The sequence below is a fragment of the Hypanus sabinus genome, chromosome 10 (assembly GCF_030144855.1).
Source record: "Hypanus sabinus isolate sHypSab1 chromosome 10, sHypSab1.hap1, whole genome shotgun sequence".
Classification (NCBI taxonomy): Eukaryota; Metazoa; Chordata; class Chondrichthyes; order Myliobatiformes; family Dasyatidae; genus Hypanus; species Hypanus sabinus.
In genome coordinates, this window is record NC_082715.1 from 7,819,546 (window position 1) to 7,840,319 (window position 20,774).

Below are 20,774 nucleotides of genomic sequence, written 5' to 3' on the forward strand. Positions count from 1 at the left end.
ATTTGTAAAGGAGAACAAAATAGTTGTTACTCCAGATCTGATGCAGCACCAAAAAAAACACAATAAAATAAAGAACACAATAATTTAAAAAACTCAATATATACAGAAACACAAAAAAGTCTACAAATGCTGAAAATCCAGAGTAGCGTACACAAAACGCTGGATGAACTCAGCAGGCCAGGCAACATCTATAGAACTGAATAGATAGTTGAAATTTTGGGCTGAGACCCTTCTTTAGGACATCTAGGTAAACTGTACAGACTGCAATAATTTTATGTATTGCATTATACAGCTGCCGCAAAAAAAAAACAATTTTTATGGCACATGTGAGTGGTGATAAACCTGATTCTGATCTGGGTCTGTATTGTGGACTGAGAGTGGGAAGGGGGCAGGGAGAGGGGAATCATGGTTGGAAAAAGGGGAAGGGAGAGGGGAGGCAGCAGGAAGCACCAGAGAGACATTCTATAATGACCAATAAACCAATTGTTTGGAATCAAATTATCTTTCTTGGTGTCTCAGGACCGGGTGTGTCTGCACCAGTGACACCCCCTGCTAATGGCACTCCTTCTCTGCCACACCCCTCCCGTGGCGCTCCACCCTCACCATTCCCAACATCATTTGCACCCGCCGGATTCACAAGCTCGCCCTCTGCTCCATGTTGACAAATACAGTACTGTGCAAAAGTTTTATCCACCCTGACCTTATACTGTGTATGTGCACAGTACTGTATGAATACATTAGTAGTTTATATCCAAAGATTGATTGTATGCCCATAAATTGCTACTAGGCACAGAAGTGCCTGGGACAGGAAATGATAGAGTGGTGGTGGTGGTGGTGGCATAATTAGAATCAGAATCACTTTATTGCCAATATGTAAAACATACCAGAATTGATAGTGGTTCAGTGCCAAGCATAAAACACAGGTCAGTACCATAACAGACAACACAAAAGCAACCAACGATTTACAAGACAATAGTGCAAACATCCATGAGCAATTAACAATTAGAATGGCCACATGCATAAACGTCAATCATCAAACTTAAATAAATGTAAAGATATGAACAGACTCAATAATTATGAACACAACAAGGGCAGCAGGAAAGTATTTAACAGATGTTGTGCAGGGACAGTGAGACATTATACTGTGGTTGCTGCACAGAAAAATCATTTTGAGCTATCAAGGCTGTGCCAGCACTTTGTCAGAACAGTCCAGTTCTATTTCCTGGTTCTTTCCATTGCTTTCCCTTCTATGAATTGCTTTTCATTTGGTACTTAAAGAATTGATTTTTGAAAACCACACATGCTACATGAAACATATTCTTCTCAGGCCTCTTTAGGCTTTGTTTGCCAATTACCATGAATTTCTGATTCTAAGCCGTTCCACCAATAGAAAAAGTTTCTCTTTATTTATTTTGTCTAGGTTTTTTTGTGATCTTGAGCTCCTCTGTCTGGTATGTGACCACAAGCAACATATCATCCTCAGTTACCAGGCCACAAGAACAATGTTTTCATTCTTTGGGGGTCTGATGAGTCAACCACAGGAAACCATTGGGGGCCAATGGCTTTAGATAATGACTGAACAGCTGCCTCCTGTTTACATCCCGTGCCCACCGTGCACAGAATGAATCGCATATTAATTGATAAAATCTGCTGTCACTACCTGGACCACCTGACCATATTTGGCCAAATCAAAGGTGGTGATGACTCAGTGTATTGGAGAGAGATTAAAAATCTGGCTGAATGATGCCACAACAACCTCTCACTCAGTGTCAGCAAAACCAAAGAGCTGATTGTAGGAGGAAACCAGATGTCCATGAGCCACAGTCTGTGGACTCGCTCTTTGGATTCTACAGCTTGTGTTCTCCATATTTTTGTTAATTTATTATTATAATCATTATTTTCCTTTTTTGTATTTGTACAGTCCGTTGCCTTTTGCTTCTTGGTTGTTTGTCATGTGCAGTTTCTTGTAGATTCTGTTGTGTCTCTTTGAATACACTGTGAATGTCTGCAAGAAAATGAATCTCGTTCGTACATGGTGACACACAGTGTGTGTACTTTCATAATAAATTTGCTTTGGGGTTTGATCTTTGACAAGCTCAGAAGTAATCAGGAGAGTTGACAAGATTCTCAGTGGTCTCATCTGCACCTTTGGAGAAAAATCTCTTCGTACAAGTTTAACTGAATCTTACTGGAGCAACACTGAGAGCATTCTGACAAGCTGCATCTCCATCTGGCTGTAAGCAGCGGAGCATTGGAGCAGAAGTCCCTACGAAAGGACTGTGAGAACTGCCAAGAGGACCATAGGGGTCTCACTACCATCCATCAGGGACATTTACCAGGGCTGCTGCATATGCAGGACCCAAAGTATTATCTAGGATCCCACCTGTTCATCCAGCATCCTCCTTGACTTTCTGCCTGCAGGTAGGAGACCCCAGTGCAGTCAGGATGGGAAACAGGTTTTTCCCTTGAGCCATTAGGCTTCTGAACTCTCTGCTGCATTGTATTTGTAGTGTCACCTGTTAACTTGTTCTGTCCCCTACAATATTTAATTTATGCACTTTACTGTGCTTATTTATGCCTAATTCATTGGTCGATTTAATTCTTACTTTCTTAAGTTATTGTGTGTCATGTGTACTACGCTTTACACCCTGGTCCAGAGGAACATTGTCTTGTTGATGGTATGCATGTACTGTATATAGTTAAATGACAATAAACTTGACTTGCTGAGTAGTAGGAACATGAAGGAAGAAGAAAGACAGTGATGGCTAGGCAGCCTCTTTCAACTTGGGCTGATCTCACTGCAAAGTCAAAATCATAATTGTTTTTCCTCATTCTTCTTATACCCTCCCTTCTCTCTATCGTCACAATGTCTGCTGAACAACCATGTCAATATAAAACATAAGGAAACATTCTCAACCATATTTGCAAATGCATCACATCATTCATATTTTTACAAAGTTCTACCAATTATCCTTGAACATTCCCATGTGGTCTCAATTCCAAGTACTTTATTTTGGCCTGCTCATTCTGACAGTTGCATTGCTACCCGGTACGGAGGTTTGACCCTCACCACCCTGGACGTGTTCTCTCCTCATTGCTGCCATCGTGGAGGAGGTTCAGAAGCCTGAAGACCCGCACTCAATGTTTTAGGAACAGCTTCTTCCACTCCGCCGTGCATTAACCCAATAAACCTATCACATTATTTTTCTCTCTTTTTGTAAACCTCACATTGTATAAGTCAGTGATAATGAATCGGAGATTCAATCTGATTCAGAACGACATCCAGCCCACAGGATAGTGATTATACTGACGCCAGCTCCAAATGTTTTCTGAACTTGTGCTCGATAAGCTTCCAGCTCATTTTGGATAGTGAAAATCTCTCCCCTGCTTAATATTCCTAGCAACGAGGTCTCCAATGCAGCATCTGAGAAGCTTGGAACCAGTGCATTCCCAGTTAATGCTAATCCTCTCAGCTTCCAAAGTCAAAATTCACTTCTCCATGATAGGTTCTACCAACCTTTAAAATGTGCAGGCTAGCTTCATGGCAGCCTCACCTGGCGCAAACCACTCAGAATATTGGCCCTGCTGCTTATCTTCAATAATCAAAATCAAAAAACTCAAAGAAATGATGAGCTTTATTTGTCATACGTACGCTGAAACATCGAAACATATAGTGGAGGGCATTCCTTGTGTCAACAACCAGGACAGTCCAAGTATGTGTTGGGGGCAGCCTACAAGTATCGACTTGCTTCCAGCACCAACAGACCATGCTCATGTGGTCATGGGGAGAAAGTACAAGCTCTTTCTAGACAGCAGCAGGAATTGAAGCTTGATTGCTGGAGCTATAGTAACATGATGCTAACTACCAAGCCACTTTGTCACCAATTTCATACAGGAGCCACTTTTGTTTCTGTAAAATAGATGGTGGTCAATCACGTGCTCATGATGTTATGAGGTGGGCCTCATTCCCTGGTGAGAGAGGGACCTGCCGGTCCTAGCTGCAAAGTCAGCTCTGGTGGATTGGGTGGATGAGATCCAACAGCCAGGAAGGCAGCTCAGCAAGAGCACAAGGCACACAAGTCATGATCATCTACTGAAAGCAAGGAAGACTCCAGTTTTGGTGACTTCTTGTACCACTGGACCTGGACATCCAAGGTCGAGAGAATGGAACTGCCCTACTGCAACGGCTTTTGCACTTTAAAATCTACCTGCACAGGGGTTTCCAGCCATTGGCAGACAACCACCAATCATGGTGTTACTATCACATTCAACAAAACAGACAAAAGGTTGTGTCATGTAAACTGTACTGATAACTTTTCACACAGCCATTGCCACTCAAGACTATAAAATGCACATATAGAACAGAAAAACTGAGCTAAAAGTGAAATTATAGTGCAAGCACAAAGAAATTCTGCAGATGCTGGAAATACAGAGCAACGCACACAAAATGCTGGAGGAACTCGGCAGGTCAAGCAGCGTCCACGGAGAGGAATAAAGAGCTGACATTTTGGGTGGAGGCACGTCATCGGGACTCTTTATTCCTCTCCTAAGGAATAAAGCACAGAAGCATAGTAGTTCCCAAAATGCTTTGCAGCGCCCGAGATCGGCAATCAGACTGTTTGTGAAGCAGTGTTTGTCCTCCCCGTGTGGATGCTCCTCCCACATTCCAAAGGCGTGCAGGTTAACGTCAGGGTTAGTGAGCTGTGGACATTGACACCAAAGGCATGCTGATGCTTGCAGGCAGCCTCCAGTGCGTCCCCGAGCTGTGTTACATTCCTGGTATGTTTCGATGTGTGTGTGACAAATAAAGCTACCCTTTAGGCACTTAGCAGCTAATGCAGTTGGCCCCTGTTTCTCAAGCATTCACTTTACGACAGCTCGCTGTTGTGAAAGACCTACATTACTACCTGTTTTTGCTAACCAGAGGATTTTCACTTTTATGAAAAAAAGACACCCGCTTTATACGTGTGTTAACCCCGAGAAAGATTACAATGACCGTGAAGCCTTGTGCAGGCAGTTGTGTGCGCATGCGTGTACGTGTGTAGGCGTGTACATGCCATTTTTTTTTCTCCAAATCTATTTTGGTTCGCTGACTTCCTGATTTTGCTAAGTGAAACTACATTGTACATACAATATTTCTACTTTATATAGGCTGTATAGTTATCATATCATTCCTGCTTTTACTATATGTTCATGTTATTTTAGGTTTTATGTGTTATTTGGTTTGATTTGGTAGGTTATTTTTTGGGTCTGGGAATGCTCAAAATTTTTTCCCTATAAATTCATGGTAATTGCTTCTTCACTTCACAACATTTTGGCTTACAAATGGTTTCATAGGAACGCTCTACCTTCAGATAGCGGGGGAAACCTGTACACTCAGTTGCCATTTTATTGGGTACACCCATACCCCTGTTCATTAATGCAAATATCCAGTCAGCCAATCATGTAGCAGCAATTCAGTGCAGAAAAGCACGCAGACATGGTCAAGAGGTTCAGTTGTTGTTCAGACCAGACATCAGAATGGGGAGGAAAAGTGAACTAACTAACTTTGACTTTGAAATGATTGTTGGTGCCAGACGGGGCAGTTTGAGTATCTCTGAAGCTTGTGATCTCCTGGAATTTTCATGCACAGCAGAATCTGGAGTTTATAGAGAATGGTGTGAAAATCAAAAATAAAACATCCAGTGAGTGACAGTTCTGTGGACGAAAACATATTGTTAATGAGAGAGGTCACAGGAGAATGGCCAGATTGATTAAAGCTGACAGGAAGGTGACAGTAACTCAAATAACCACAGGTTACAACAGTGGTGTGCAGAAGAGCATCTCTGAAAGCACATCACATCGAACCTTGAAGTAGGTGGGCTATAGCAGCAGAAGATCATGGACATACACTCAGTTTCCACACTGTTAGTACAGGAGGTAGCTAATAAATTAGCCACTGAGTGTGGGTTCCCACAAATACTTCTCTCGATTTTTTTGAGCTATTTGTTTTGTGTCTTTGACACGAGCAGCTTCTGTGAATGTCAGCTCAGTCAATCCCAGGTGAGCAGACAGTGTCTTGCAGCCAGAAATAGAAATGAACCACAAAAGCACAAGCCTTGTCACATTATGTGTAAAAAAATTTATTGACGTTTATTAAAGAAAGACTCTATCATCATCCAAAATTTTATTTTCTAGCTCGCTGATCCACTGCTGACTGGAAGGAGCAAAATGTGGATTCTTTCAGTGTGTTTGAGTGTCTGGTCTGAGTGTGCAGATACTGACTGAATGAAATGCCTTCACTTTCTTCTAGAAAGTTGTCTCATTCAACTTCTGAGCAATTCATTATTATCCTACAACAGAAACTAAACAGCAAGTATGCGGCAATGTCACAATCATCTAGCTTTCTGAGAAATTCATTACTATCTCACAACAGAATCTAGGCAGCAAATATGAAGCAGAGTTACAATAATCTAGCTTTCCAATATGACTCATATGAGGACCATAATTTTAAGGATATTGCAGGACAGTATAAGGCTGATAATATGCACAGATTAGTCAATAACCAGAGACTTTTTCCCAGGGTCTCTTTTGCTAACTGAGTGTGGGTAGGGGGCAGGGAGAGGGGAATCATGGTTGGGGAAAGGGGAAGGAAGAGGAGAGGGAGTGGGAAGCACCAGAGGGACATTCTGTGATCAGCAAACCAATTGCTTGGAATCAAATAAACTAGCCTGGTGTCTCAGGGCTGGATGTGTCTGCTCTCACCGTTGCCACTGCCGCAGGCACTCCTTCTCCGCCATCTGTACCACATCCCTCCTATGGCACTCCTCCCTCGTTATTCCGAACATCCTTTGCCTCCTCCAGATTTACAAACTCACTGTCCGCCCCACATTGACAAGTAGAGCACTGTGCAAAAATCTCAGGCACCCTAGTTATATATATGTACATTTTTTCCATAGATGCTGCCTGGCCTGCTGAATTTCTCCAGCATTTTGTGTGGTACTTCAGTTTCATAGAGTTACCTGAGTATGCGTTGACCTGTGAATGCAAGATACTTTATCATTATTCTTCTTTGGTCAGTGAAATATTTTGGTACCACATTCAGCACACAGCAGCTCAGGTATACAGTACTGTGCAAATGTTTTGAGCTGAAATCTTAAAGCAGGACTGCCAAAGGTTCTCAGCCCGAAACGTCAACTGTACCCTTCTCCATAGATGCTGCCTGGCCTGCTGAGTTCCTCCAGCATTTTGTGTGTGTTGCTTGGATTTCCAGCATCTGCAGATTCTCTCTTATTTGTCTCTGAAACTGAAAGTTTTCTGTAAGTGCTCAGAATTAGAATCAACATTATTGTCACAGACATGCTGTGTGATGTATTGCTTCGTGGTAGTAGCAACAATGCATTAAAACATTACTGTAAGTTACATAAGAATACACAAAAGATAAACAGTGCAAAATGAGAGTAAAATAGTGAGGTAGTTCGTGGGTGCATGGACTGTTCAGAATTTTGATGGTATTCAGAAGTCTTAAGTGTTGTTCACCTGTAGTTCCCTTTTGTCTGAATGCTGCTGCATGCTTTCATTGTTTGCATGATTTGTGTGTGTTTCTCTCTCTGCACTTTGGGTGTTTGTTGCTCTTTTTTAATGGGTTCCTTCGGGTTTCTTGTTTTGTGTTTTATTTCAGATTTCTGCTAATCGTGATATTTGGCTTTTGTAGACTAATGAAGTCACATGCACTGTGACAAAGATTGGACCTACTCATTTTTAGTGTTAAGGATTAATGATTAAAAGTTAAAGTACACCAAGGCAGTTTTGGAAGATCTGGCCTGTCTTGACAACATTTTAATGATGAATTCACTGACTGGCTTCACCGAACTTGAGAAACTGCAGGTCAGGTTACTCCAAAGCTTTGAAAATTGTGCAAAGCTTTAATATAAACAGTATTGACTTCTATCAGATTTTCAGTTGGAAAATCTGATGGAAGTACAAGTCAATCGGAAATGACTGAAATCTAGTCTATACAGGTAGGTTAATACTCACTTATATAAAATATCAATTAAGAGGTTCAAAAGTTCAAGGGTTCATTTATTATCGAAGTCTACAATTTGAAATTCTTTTTCTCCAGCTAGCCAAAGAAACCAAGGAAGAAAAGAAAGTCAGCACGATCATCAATCCCCCCTCCCTGCACAAGGAAACAAACACAAACGGAACAGGCACATCAACCCCCAAATCCCCCTCCCCACACAAAAAAAGCAAGGTGAAAAACACAGAATATAAAAACTATAAGACTGAGAAATGTGTCTATAGTCCAAGTCCACATCCAAAGCAGAGGAAATGTGGGCAACATTCTCCAGGCCCAGCGGCACACCTTCGCCTCTCCGTAGCAGAGCCGTCAAAAAGAGAGGCAGCTTGGGCTCCCCCCCCCCCCACCACCCTCACTTCAATGCTTCAGTCTCCCTCAACGAACAATGGAAGTTTTAATCAGCGAGATGGATTTGAACACGACTTGTCCTCCGTCCTTCAGGGGCCTCACCGTGAGGTTCCTGCATGCAGTCTTTGCCTCCCGGAGACCGCAGAGCACTGAAGCACCCACAGCCTGCCCACCGTGAGGTTCCTGCATGCAGTCTCTGCCTCCCGGAGACCGCAGAGCACTGAAGCACCCGAACATCTCCTTGATGTTTCAATCTCCCTCGGCAGTTCAATCGGTGCACAATGGAAGCTTTAAATGGCAAAATGAAATCAAACATCGGCCCACCGTGAGGTTCCTGCATGCAGTCTCTGCCTCTTGGAGACTGCAGAGTGCTAGAACACCAAACAATCTCCAAACTGCATATCACAGGCTCAACCAGTTCCAGAATCACATCCAAAATGAAAATCAAATGTAAAAGTACATAAAAGAAGTGAAATCTATAGTTTCCTGATTTATCCAGGAGATGTCAACTGAAGGAGCAATTGCTGAAATGGAATCAAACAGAGGTGGTTTTTTTTTCACTCATGTTATCAGTGGATTCATTTTGCATGTTAGCACTGATGCGGCGTGCAAAAAGTCACACTTTGGCCAATGTGTTCTATTTTTGAATGACACACTTCATTTGTCATTGCAAAATATCTTTAGTACAGTCGCCGTGGTTACTGATCTTCAACCAACACTTCACCCTGGTTTACCTGCATAAACCAATGATTACATTTCAAAAGTAATTCATTGCCTGTTAAGCTCTTAGAGGCATTTCAGAGGAACATGATGAATTGTTAGAATATAAGTCCTTCATTTTCCCATTCTTTCTAACTCAAAACACTCAACCAGTTTTGATCACTGCGTGTTTTTACAGTTGAAATGTACATTTAGACCATGCTGTTGCAGAGCAAAATCAAGCTATTCAACCCATTGCATCTGCTCTGCCGTTCCATCATGTTTGCTATTATTTATTTATTTACAGCTGAGGGGTTCCCAGCCTAATCTATGCCATGGATCCCAAATTGGGATCCACTGATTTAGAGACACAGCACAAGACAGGCCTTTCAGACCCAAAGAGCCGCACCACCAGCAATCTAATCACAGGCAATTTACAACGACCAATTCACCTACTGACCTGTACATCTTGGGACTGTGGGAGGAAACTGGAGATCTCAGAGGAGACCATCGCACTCATGGGGAACTTCTTAGAGAGGATGCTGGAATTGAATTCGGAGCTATGATGTCCCTAAGATATCATCTGATGACAGCTATGCTACCTTGGCACCTCATTTAGTCTCCTCCTGAACACCACTCTCCCTCCGCCTTCTTACTGATTCCTTTCACTAATCAAAATCCAACCAACCTCCACTTTAAATGTATCGATTTGGCTTACATAGCCGTCTATAGCAGTGAATTTCACAGATCCACCACCCTCCGTCTAAAAAAATTCTTCCTCATCTCTGTTCTGATGGGACATCCTTCTATTCTGAGGCTGTGCCCTCTGGTTCTAGGCTCACCCACTATGGGAAATATCCTCTCCACATCCACTCTGTCTTGGCCTTTCAAGATTCAATAAATTTCAATGTGATATTCCCCCTCCTTCTTCTAAATTCCACTGATTACAGGCCCAGTTCCTCATATGTTAATCCTTTCACATCTAGTGTGGAACATGGAGCACTATTGAAATTTATTGAAATTTATTAAAGTTTATTGAAATTTGATAAAAAAACACGACCTTGGGACAGGAATTTTCCCAAGCAGTGATCCCAATGAGAATATCCACGAAAACATTTGTCATGGCACCAAAGACTTGGTGATGGGGCAGCACTGTGGCGCAACACATTAAGGTGAAGCATGTTACAGGAAATTAGCATCTAACCAGCAACTGAATCATATGATGTTCAGAGTTCAAAGTAAATTTATTATGTAGGTACATACATGTCACCGTATACTACCTGGAGATTCATTTTCTTGTAGGCATTGGCAATAGAACAAATAAATACAATAGAATCAATTAAAAACAACACACAAAGACAAACAACTGAAGTGTAAAAGAAGACAAATTGTGGAAATACAAGGAAATGGAAGTATTTATTGACTGATTGATTGAGAACACGAGGTGCAGAGTCCTTGAAAGTAAGTCCATAGTTTGTTGAATCATTTCAGAGTTGAGGTGAGTGAAGTTATCTACACTTGTTCAGGAGCCGGATGGTTGAAGGGGTGTGGAACCTAAGGCTCCTGTACCTCCTGCCTGATAGCAGCAGTGAGGAGAGAGCTTGACCCTGGATGGTGAGGTCTTTGATGACGGATGCTGCTTTTTTGTGGCAGTGTTCCTTGTAGATGTGCTCAGTGGTGGGGAGACCATGGCTTTGTGATGGCCCATACACACATTAGAATGAGGCATCCTGCACAAAATTAACATCTAACCAGCAACTGGATCATTTGCCGTTCTTTGTACTGTGACAGGATTGCTTAGTGAAACCAGCGTGGGGACTCAAAGCAACATTGCAAATCCCTTGGGTGTCCTTTTAATAATATATTCTTACCTGGGCCGAGACCAAGTGTATTTCCTAAATACTTTGACCTTTAGTAGAGGGCCCAGGGCTGTCATTACAATTTCAAATGTCTCTCTACAGCCATAGATGGTTTTGTGGAGACAGGTGGTTTAGTACAAGTATAACAGTTACATCATGTTCTGCAACATTGACTTGCTGAGTCACCTGCTAATGTGTTCCTCTACTCAACTGACTCCTGTCGAAGCTGTTAAAATGATGACTGATTTAAATATATGCAAAACACCTCACATGCAGTGCCATATCTAAAATAGGAAAAGTGGAATTGTGGTGGGTTCAGGTAAAACAATTCCTTGATCAAAGTTCAAAGTACATTTAATATCGATGTATACTTTATACTTCCTTCCAGGCAGCCACAAAATAAAGAAATAGAGTCCATTACAGCCTATTAAAACAAAAATGAGGACTGTTGAATCCCACAAGAAAAAATGTGTACAAACAATAAAAGTGAGAAAATAGCATTCGGAATTGAGGAGGACGAAAGTGAGTCGGCAATCACGGTAGCTGATTCAGTGTGCAGTCCCCAGTGTTCAGTTCAGTGCAGAGACGAGTAAAGCTCATTGAGCATCCGGCCCTGACACCCTGACCTTTTCAATCTGGCTCAGAGTTTAAATCGCCCAAACCTTGGGTTGGGTTTGGGTTTCTCAGAATCAAAATCAGCTATATTATCACTGACATATGTCGTGAAATTTGTTGGTTTTTTGCAGCGAAAGTACTAGGCAATATATAAACATGACTGTAACTTACAATAAGAAGATATAAAAAATAAATCAATCATGCAAAAAGAAAGCAAAATGGTGAGGTAGTGTTTACAGATTCATGGAATATAATGGAAAAAGGGAAGGAACAGTGCCCCCCCCCCCCCCCATACCTGGTGGTGATACAACCTGCCAGGATGCTCCTCGCTGGAGTCTTCGCAGAATTTCTGTATTTAGTTTGTCAGTCATAAATCTTGTGTTCACTTCAGATGCATAGGAGGCTCCACGGTTTCTATAATGAAGGTTTCCTATCCATCTTATGGACAGATGAAAAAGTACCTAGATCGCTACGCTTCTTGATGTTGGCATCCTGAGAATCAGTGATTTCAATTACATCACCATTGGCTGTGTTTTTTGCCACTAATCTCTGAAGTCCTTCTCTAAAACATTCTGTCCATGTTTAAAAAGACTCCTGAAACCCTGCACAGAATAAACTATTGTTTTCCTCTGTTTGAGATAGGATAACAAATTTTGTTTGTTGCAATCTCTATCAAGGATTTTGATGAAGGGTGTAACATGCAGAAATAGCAACTGTTTATTCCTCTTCCTAGATGCTACCTGGCCTGCTTTATTTTCTATCTATCTTCTTCTCCATCCTTCTCTGAGCATATTGGGCTGAATGCTCATATCTTCATTCCGTCCGCCTCCCCATTGTAATTGCACTTCCCATTTCCATTCCAGCATGCCCTCCTCTACTGCCAAAATGCCAACTGTTTATTCCCCTCTATAGATGCTGCTTGACCTGCTGAGTTCCTCCAGCATTGTGTGTGTGTGTGTGTGTGTGTGTGTTGCTCCAGATTTCCAGCACCTGCAGGTTATGACATTATTTTCCATTTCTTTTCTCTCAGTACTTCATAGTTCAGGGTGGTTGATGGGTTTGGAAAGGATCTGTAAAATTGCAACAGGGGCCAGGATGGAGAAGGGACCATGCAACATGAAAATCTTGTGGCTTTGTGCGGAATGTCGAAGGATGAAGAATTAATTAGCGGGACGCCTCCCTTTGCCTCCATAAGGAAACCGCATGTCCTTGAGATAGTTGGCCATGCTAGATACACTCTAGTCTTGAATAGTTCTTGAACTGTGAGTTCTTGGCAATGGCATCCTGAAAGCCCTACTTCAAGCTATTTATATATAAATCAATGTGAAATTTAAAAATTGATATGAGATGTGCAATTTTTGTTTACTGCTACGACTTTGAATAGACCCTGGAACAGCTACAAGTATCTAAATAAGAACTTAGAAGAGAGATTCCCATTGTAGAATGCTGAACTCTTATTAATGTGTGAGAAGAAAAAACAAACTTAAATTTAGGAAGCAGAGAGAAATACTCAGGCCATTTTCAATCTTGTCTGTGCAAAATCCGAGCTGAATCCATCACCAGGCCTGTGTCAAATCCACCCTCTTTCAGCCCAACTAAATAAATCCTATTACACACAGGATCACCAACAATAATTCTGGACAAATTCTCTGATATGCTGCTATAAATGGGAGTTCCTCTCCTACTTCCCTTTCACAGCAGCTGTTGTTTTAACTAAAAGGTCAAGGATAGTGCTGTTTTTTCATATTTACTTTAATAAAGATTAAAGATGAAAAGATTAAAGATTAGCTTTACTTGTCACATATAGCACTGTGCGGAGGTCTTTGACAGATACATAAATAGCAAGGATGCCTAAGACTTTTCTATAGTACTGTATTTGTCAATGTGGAGTGGAGAGCGAGCTTGTAAATGTGGCGGGAGCAAAGGATGTTGGGAATGGCGAGGGTGGAGCACTGCGGGAAGGGTATGGGACAGGTGGCAGAGAAGGAGTGTCGGGTGGAGGTGGCACGGGTGCAGATATACCCAGCCCTGAGACACCAAGCAAGGTCATTCAATTCCAAACATTGGTTTATTGATTATTACAAAATATCTCTTTGGTGCTTTCCACTCCCTTTCCCTTCTCCCAACCATGATTCCCCTCTCCCTGCCCCCTTCCCTCTCTGAGTCCACAATAGAGACCCATAATAGGATCAGTTTTATCATTACTCACAGATGCCATGAAATTTGTTTTTTTTTTGAGGCAGTATAGTGCAGTACATAAAACTACTACAGTACTGTGTAAAAGTCTTAGCATCCTAGCTATATATGTGTGCCTAAGACTTATGCACAGTACTGTACATTGTAACATACAGTGAAAAGTTTTGTTTGCATCAAAGGCCAACACAGTCCAAAGCTGTGCGGGAGTCAGCCTGCAAATGTCTCCATGCTTCTAGTGTCAACACAGCATGCACACAACTTACTAACCCTAACCTGAATGTCTTTGGAATAACATTTCCCACCTCTCATCTTTTGGAAACCACTTAGAATCTTTTTGTTTAAAATTGTGACTGTCATTTTAGAAGCAAAGGACATCTTTTCATCTTGGCTTCACGGTCCACTGCTTCAGAGCGTCAGTGGCCAATAGTTCCTGGTGTTAAGCTGCTGACATCGCTCTCTGTAGGCAATTACTTCCTCACGTCAATTAGTGGCCAGACACGAAAGCGATTTTTTTCACAAGGGGTGGCTGTGGTGCCAGTCTCTGTTTAGTGATCCAGCTGGCAAGGACTATACAGAACAATGCTAAACAGTTTCTCAAACCCCGTGAAACGCAAAGGGTTGCTAATGGAATCCTTTGGATTCTCTGATTAGGGAAATGCTTAAACTAATTGGTATTAAATTGCCGAGTCAACATTGAATTCTCTTTGTTTTTACACTTTACTCGTGGCTGCCTGTGTTAACAGCCCTGTAATTGAGGTGAACAAGTGAGTAAGTAGTCCGCAGCAAGTATTTCAATTACAGCAAGGAGTCTCTGTCATTGCCAACGCGCCCACAGCATAGGAAATGAACTTAAAATGTATTACGGGTCGTCAGGTCATAAATCTCTGTGAGAAAATTGGCAGCTGTCACCAAGGACGGATGACGGTAGCTGCAGCAATGGAGATTAAATGAGCAACTCAAGAGCATGCTCCAGTCTCAGGGGAGGTGAAGGCAGTGGGGAAGTGGGAGAGTGTTAGGGATACTATGTAGTGATCTACAGGTAATTTCAAACCTCTTAAACCCACGGGATAACTGAAGCAGGCAGTTATTGTTTACTTCAATGGTAAAGGTATAAAGTAAAGTTTCTCCCCGGGCCTTGCTTGGCACATCAGACAGCAACCTTGCCGTTTCTTTAGTGATTGTTTGTTCTACGAGGCCCAGTTGCTATCTTGATGCACAACCCGGCATGATTGGAAAGTGTGCAGGGAGCCGGCTGGATTCGAGCCCACGACCTCTTGTTCCGACGTCAGAGTGCAGGTTACCACAACACCACTGGCACAGGCTTACTTTAATCAAAACTACAGTAAATGGTGAGAAAATTAAATTTGCATCAAATTATTGATTGCGAGAAATGAATCTTCAAACCCACCACCCTCTGAGCATGGGTCTGCCATAGTAGCCTAGGAATTTTTTCCTACCTTCCTCTTCACCTGGTCTCACCCATCCCCTGCCAGCCCGTACTCCTTCCCCTTCCCCTACCTTCTTATCCTGCTTTCTGTTCCCTTCCTTTCCGATCTTGGTGAAGGATCTCGGCCTGAAGTATTGAGTATTCATTTCCCCCCACAGACTCAGCATGAAACTCTTACAGCCTGGGGCATCGGAGTTCAGAGTTCAACTCCAAACTTTTAGGAGTCTGTGCGTCCTCCCTGTGATCATGTGGGTTTTCTTCAGGTGCTCCGCTTTCAGCCCGCAGTCCAAAGACGTATGGGTTGGTTTGCTGATTGGCCACTGTAAATTGCGTTGTGATTAGGCTACGTGGATTGCTGGGCAAAGTAGCTCAGTGGGCTGAAAGGGCCTGTTCTACGGCCCTCTAAATTAACTAAATAAAATAAGCACTCTCTTTGAAAAGTATTGCTATAATCATAAAACCACAAGATATAGGAGCAGAATTAGGTCATTTGACCCATTGAGTTTCCTCCACTATTTCATCGTGGCTGATCCAGTTTTTCTCTCAATCCCAGTCTCCCACCTTCTCCCCATATCCCTTCATGACCTGACCAATCAAGAGTCTTTTCAACCTCTGCCTTAAATATACATGAAGTCTTGGCCTCCACAGCTTTTTGTGGCAACGAATTCCAGAGATTCACCACTCTCTGACCAAAGGAATTCCTCCTCATCTCCATTCTAAAAGGATGCCCCTGTATTCTGAGGCTGTGTGCTCTGGTCTTGGATTCACCCATCATAGGAAGCATGCCCTCCACATCCGCTCTTTCAAGGCCTTTCACCATTTGATAGTTTTCAATGCGGTCACCCGTCATTCTTGTAAATTCTACTGAACACAGGCCTAGAGCTTTCGGCTATACAGCGGCTATCCTTCATTAGGATTTGAAGAGATTTGGCATGTCAACAAATACACTCAAAAACTTCTATAGATGTACCATGGAGAGCATTCTGACAGGCTGCATCACTGTCTGGTATGGAGGGGCTACTGCACAGGACCGAAAGAAGCTGCAGAGGGTTGTAAATCAAGTCAGCCCCATCTTGGGTACTAGCCTACGAAGTACCCAAGACATCTTCAGGGAGCAGTGTCTCAGAAAGGCAACGTCTATTATTAAGGACCTCCAGCACCTTTTTCTCAATGTTACCATCAGGTAGGAGATACAGAAGCCTGAAGGCACACACTCAGCAATTCAGGAACATCTTCCTCCCCCTCTGCCAACCGATTCCTAAATGGACATTGAACCCTTGGACATTACTTCACTTTTTTTAATATACAGTATTTCTGGTTTTTGCACATTTTAAAATCTATTCAATATATGTATATTGTAATTTATTTATTATTATTATTATTATTATTATTATTATTATTTATTTCATTTATTATTTTATTTTGTTCTTTTTCCTTCGATATTATGTATTGCAGCAAATTGCTGCTGCGAAGTTAACAAATTTCACGTCACATGCCGGTGATAATAAATCTGATTCTGATTCTCATTCTGAAACACTCTTCATATGACAAACCACTCAATCCTGGAATCATTGAATCCTCTCCAGTTTTAGCACATCCCTTCTAATATAAAGAGCCCAAAACTGCTCACAATATTCCAAGTCAGGCCTCACCAGTGATTTACAAAGTTTCAACATTACATCCTTGCTTTTTATAGTCTAATTCTCTTGAAATTAATGCTAACTTTGCATTTGTGGGTGTGTTTTTTTTCCCCAACGTATGTCACACTCATGACAGAGTTTTAATACTGTCAGAATTTTAATGCTATCTTTTTTATTGGAAAGTGAGTCCAAGAGACCCCGAAACATCGACTTTCCATTCCATTTCATTTCCTTTCCATTGATGCTGTCTGAGCGCCTGAGTTCCTCCAGCATTTTGTATGTGCTGCTCTGGATTTCCTGAATCTGCAGAACCTCCTGCGTTTAAAAGAACAGGCTCAGTTTATTCCAGCAAGGCAAAATTCCTTCCTTTATACTGTGGCAGTTCACCTCTTAAATTTCATTTCTTGAATTATGTCTATTCCAGTTTTCTATAAAAAATTATTCCCAGGGGAACCACTGACATTATTACGGGGTTTTATTTTGTCACTTAAGTGCACACGGCCAGAATTGATTAGAAATAATCTTGCTTTTGGTTTATGTTGCCCTTTGATTTGGATAGTGAATAAGTGATTGTCAAAATTCACATACAAGCTTAGATTTTAAATAACTGAGGAAATACAGTGGATTCCATTTAATCGGGCCATCTGTTAGTCAGGGAAGCTGCTTGTTTGGGACAACTCCTAAAAAACAAAAACTAATGGAGAAAATTACCATTGATTCTCTTTGTTTCTTTGTGACACCATGCTGCTTAATTGAGGCAGGAGACTGTTGCCAAACAGGTTGTAACTAGCGTCAGGCATGTGCGCTTGTGTGGCCTTTGGATGCTACAACGTGCTTACGGCGAACAGCTGTTGAATAGCACCAGTTGTGTGTGTTTGTTTTCAAAAAGCAGTGGCTTTTGTCACTGATAGTTGGCAAGAAATAAGCAGTAGGACAAATCCAAACTGTTTTGCTCACTGTGGTTCAAGCACTCAGGCTTGGAGTTGCCAGAAATGGCCAGGATTTCACTACTTCAACAAGTTCAACTACAAAGAATTTGGAGGTATCGAGAGTTATCTTGAATGTTACAATGAAAATGAAAATTTGGAGGATACAATCATTAGCAGTATTGTATGAAGGCTATCGATTATCTGCAGTAGGTGACAGCACTGATTTTGTTCATTACGTGCACTTGGTGAATTTCTGTCAGTAACTATAATACAGTTTTACTATAGTAATATTGGTAGTGTTCTCATTTGTTCTGTATATCATTTAAACACAGAATTTATTTCTGTTTGTATTTTTTCTATCATTTTAACTATTTCCATGAAGCATTGGCTGATCGGGGTAGTCGCTTAATTGGGCCAAAGTAGGTCCCAATTAACTAGAATCCATTCTTTAGTTTGTAAATGAAAATATCACTGTGATTGTGACTGGGGATAATATTGAATTTTTCTGGGAAAATAATGCTTTTTTAGCTTCTCTTTCCATCTTTTCTTCTTTTTCTCCATCCTTCTCCAGACATATTGGGTTAAATGAGTACACCTTCATTCTGTCTGCCACAAAATTCCACTTCCCATTCCCATTTCAACATGGCCTCCTCTACTGCCAAAATGTTGACTGTTTATTCATTTCCATAGGCGTTGCCTGACCTCCTGATTTCATCTAGCATCTTGTGTATGTTGCGCTGGATTTCCAGCATCTGCAGAAACTCTTGTAGAATTAAATGCTATTCTTTGCATAGTATTGTAACCAAACATGTGAGCAGTTTAGAATAATTATACAGTATTATAATTCATTCACTTTAAACATCTGTTATAACAAAGCACATAATTAGTATTTAATGAGTACAATATCTAATTTTATTTCTTGAAATAATTGCATGTGTACTTGGAAGAAGGTTGGTGAATGATTGTATTAGCAATACCTAGATAGAATTCAATTGAAACCCAAAAGGCTAGGGTACACAGTAGTGTAACGGTTAGAACTTTGTTTTACAGGGCCATCAATCATCAATCTAGGTTCAATTCCCACCGCTCTTCTGTTAGGAGTCTGTACATTCTCCCCGAGACGGCATGGATTTCATCTGGGTGTTCCGGTTTCCCCCCACATTCCAAAGGCATATGTCAGAGAGTCATAGAAAAATACAGCAGAGAAACAAGTCGTTTGGCCCATCTAGCCAATGCTGATCCTGTACCAGCACCATAGCCCTCCATACCCCTACTATCCATGTACATCCAAACTTCTCTTAAACTTTGCATGCACCATTGTGCTAGCGGTTTGTTCCACTCTCTTACAGCCCACTGAGTGAAGAAGTTTCCCCTCCTGTTCCCCTTAAACTTTTCACATTTCACCCTTAAGCAGTGACCTCTGGTTGTAGTCCCACCCAATCTCAGTGGAAAAAGTCTGCTTGCATTTACCCTGTCTATACCCCTTACAATTTTGTATCCCTCTATCAAATATCCCACAATCTTCCATCTTCCAGGGAATAAAATCCTAAACCATTCAATCTCTGAGGCAGGAGATTGGGGCTAAGAGGAATAATGGATCAGCCATGATGAAGTGATGGAGCGGACTCAATAGGCCAAATGCCCTAATTCTGCTCCTATATCTTATGGTCTTTCCTTATAACTCAGGTCCTCCAGTCCCAGCAACATCCTTGTAAATTTTCTCTGTACTCTTTCAAGCATATTTGCATCTTTCCTGCAGGTAGGTGAGCAAAGCTAAAGGTGAGGTTTTGGGAGTTGTGGGCCTGCTATGTTGGTGCTGAAAGTGTGACAATACTTGCAGACTGCCCAGCCCAATCCTCAGCGGCTTGATTTGATGCAAACAGTGGATTTCACTGTCTGTTTTGATATTTCAATGTACATGTGACGAATAAAGTAAATCTTTCAAAGTACATTTAGAAAAGCTTTCTGTTAACGCAAAATTCTACACCCAACTGATTTCATGAAACGTTTAAGCGGGTCCAGAATACCGTGTAGTTTCCTCATTCTTTTCTTCTGGGGCAGCATGGTAGCATAGTCATTAACACAATTAATTTACAGCACAGCAGTCACTGATGGGGTTCAATTCCCGCCGCTGTCTGTAAGGAGATTGTACATTCTCCCTGTGACTGTGTAGGTTTCCCTGAGTGCTCCAGTTCCCTCTCCCATTCCAAAAGCCTACAGTCAGGGTTAGTTGGTTGTGTTGGTGCTTGAAACCATGGCAACACCTGTGGGCTATACCTAGTGCATCGCATACGACACAAGTGATGCATTTCACTGTACTTTTGATGTAGGTATGACAAATGAAGCTGATATTTAAACACAATTTTTGATAGGTTTTCATTTTAAACAGAATTCTACTGTTTTAACTAATCTTATGAAACATTTAAAACGGTCTGAGATTCCATCTGGTCTCTTCATTTCTCCTTCCTCCAAAGTTCAAAGTACATTTATTATCAGGGGAAGATGAAGATTGTCTTGTCTTTTACAGGTGTTGTTGGTTTCCCACAAGAGGTAGACTCCTGGTTTTCAAGCCTCTGAACCTGGTGTGCACAAGGTCTCCTTTTTACACCACTGTCCCCAAACGAGTCTGAGCCATACTGTTCTAGAGCACTTCAGAAATTCCAGTTGAGATGCACCCACCTGAAGGATGAGTGGCTATCATGCACATTTCTCATCTGCCACCGACATGTTTCCATTACGATTATAATTACTTTAGAAAGTTAGGAAAGCATTATTAGAATGAGCAGTAAGAACAAATGGCTGTTGGGCACTTTTGAGATGCAGATTTATTTGTGCAGAGAAAAAAAACTTATTTCAGAGCAACTATACTTTCCTCTTTACTATAACAATAATCTGCAGGTATCTTTCCACCTGAATTTAAATAAATTTGCATAATTTTCACTCAAAACAAATCATTTTTATTTTGTGTTGCACTGAATGAAA

General features: G+C 41.5%; 1 protein-coding gene across 7 annotated transcripts in view; it reads left to right on the forward strand.

Annotated features, from left to right (window-relative positions):
• epha7 (eph receptor A7) overlaps positions 1–20,774 on the forward strand; it is a 365,611-nt gene that overhangs the window by 254,029 nt on the left and 90,808 nt on the right. The window lies entirely within an intron of this gene.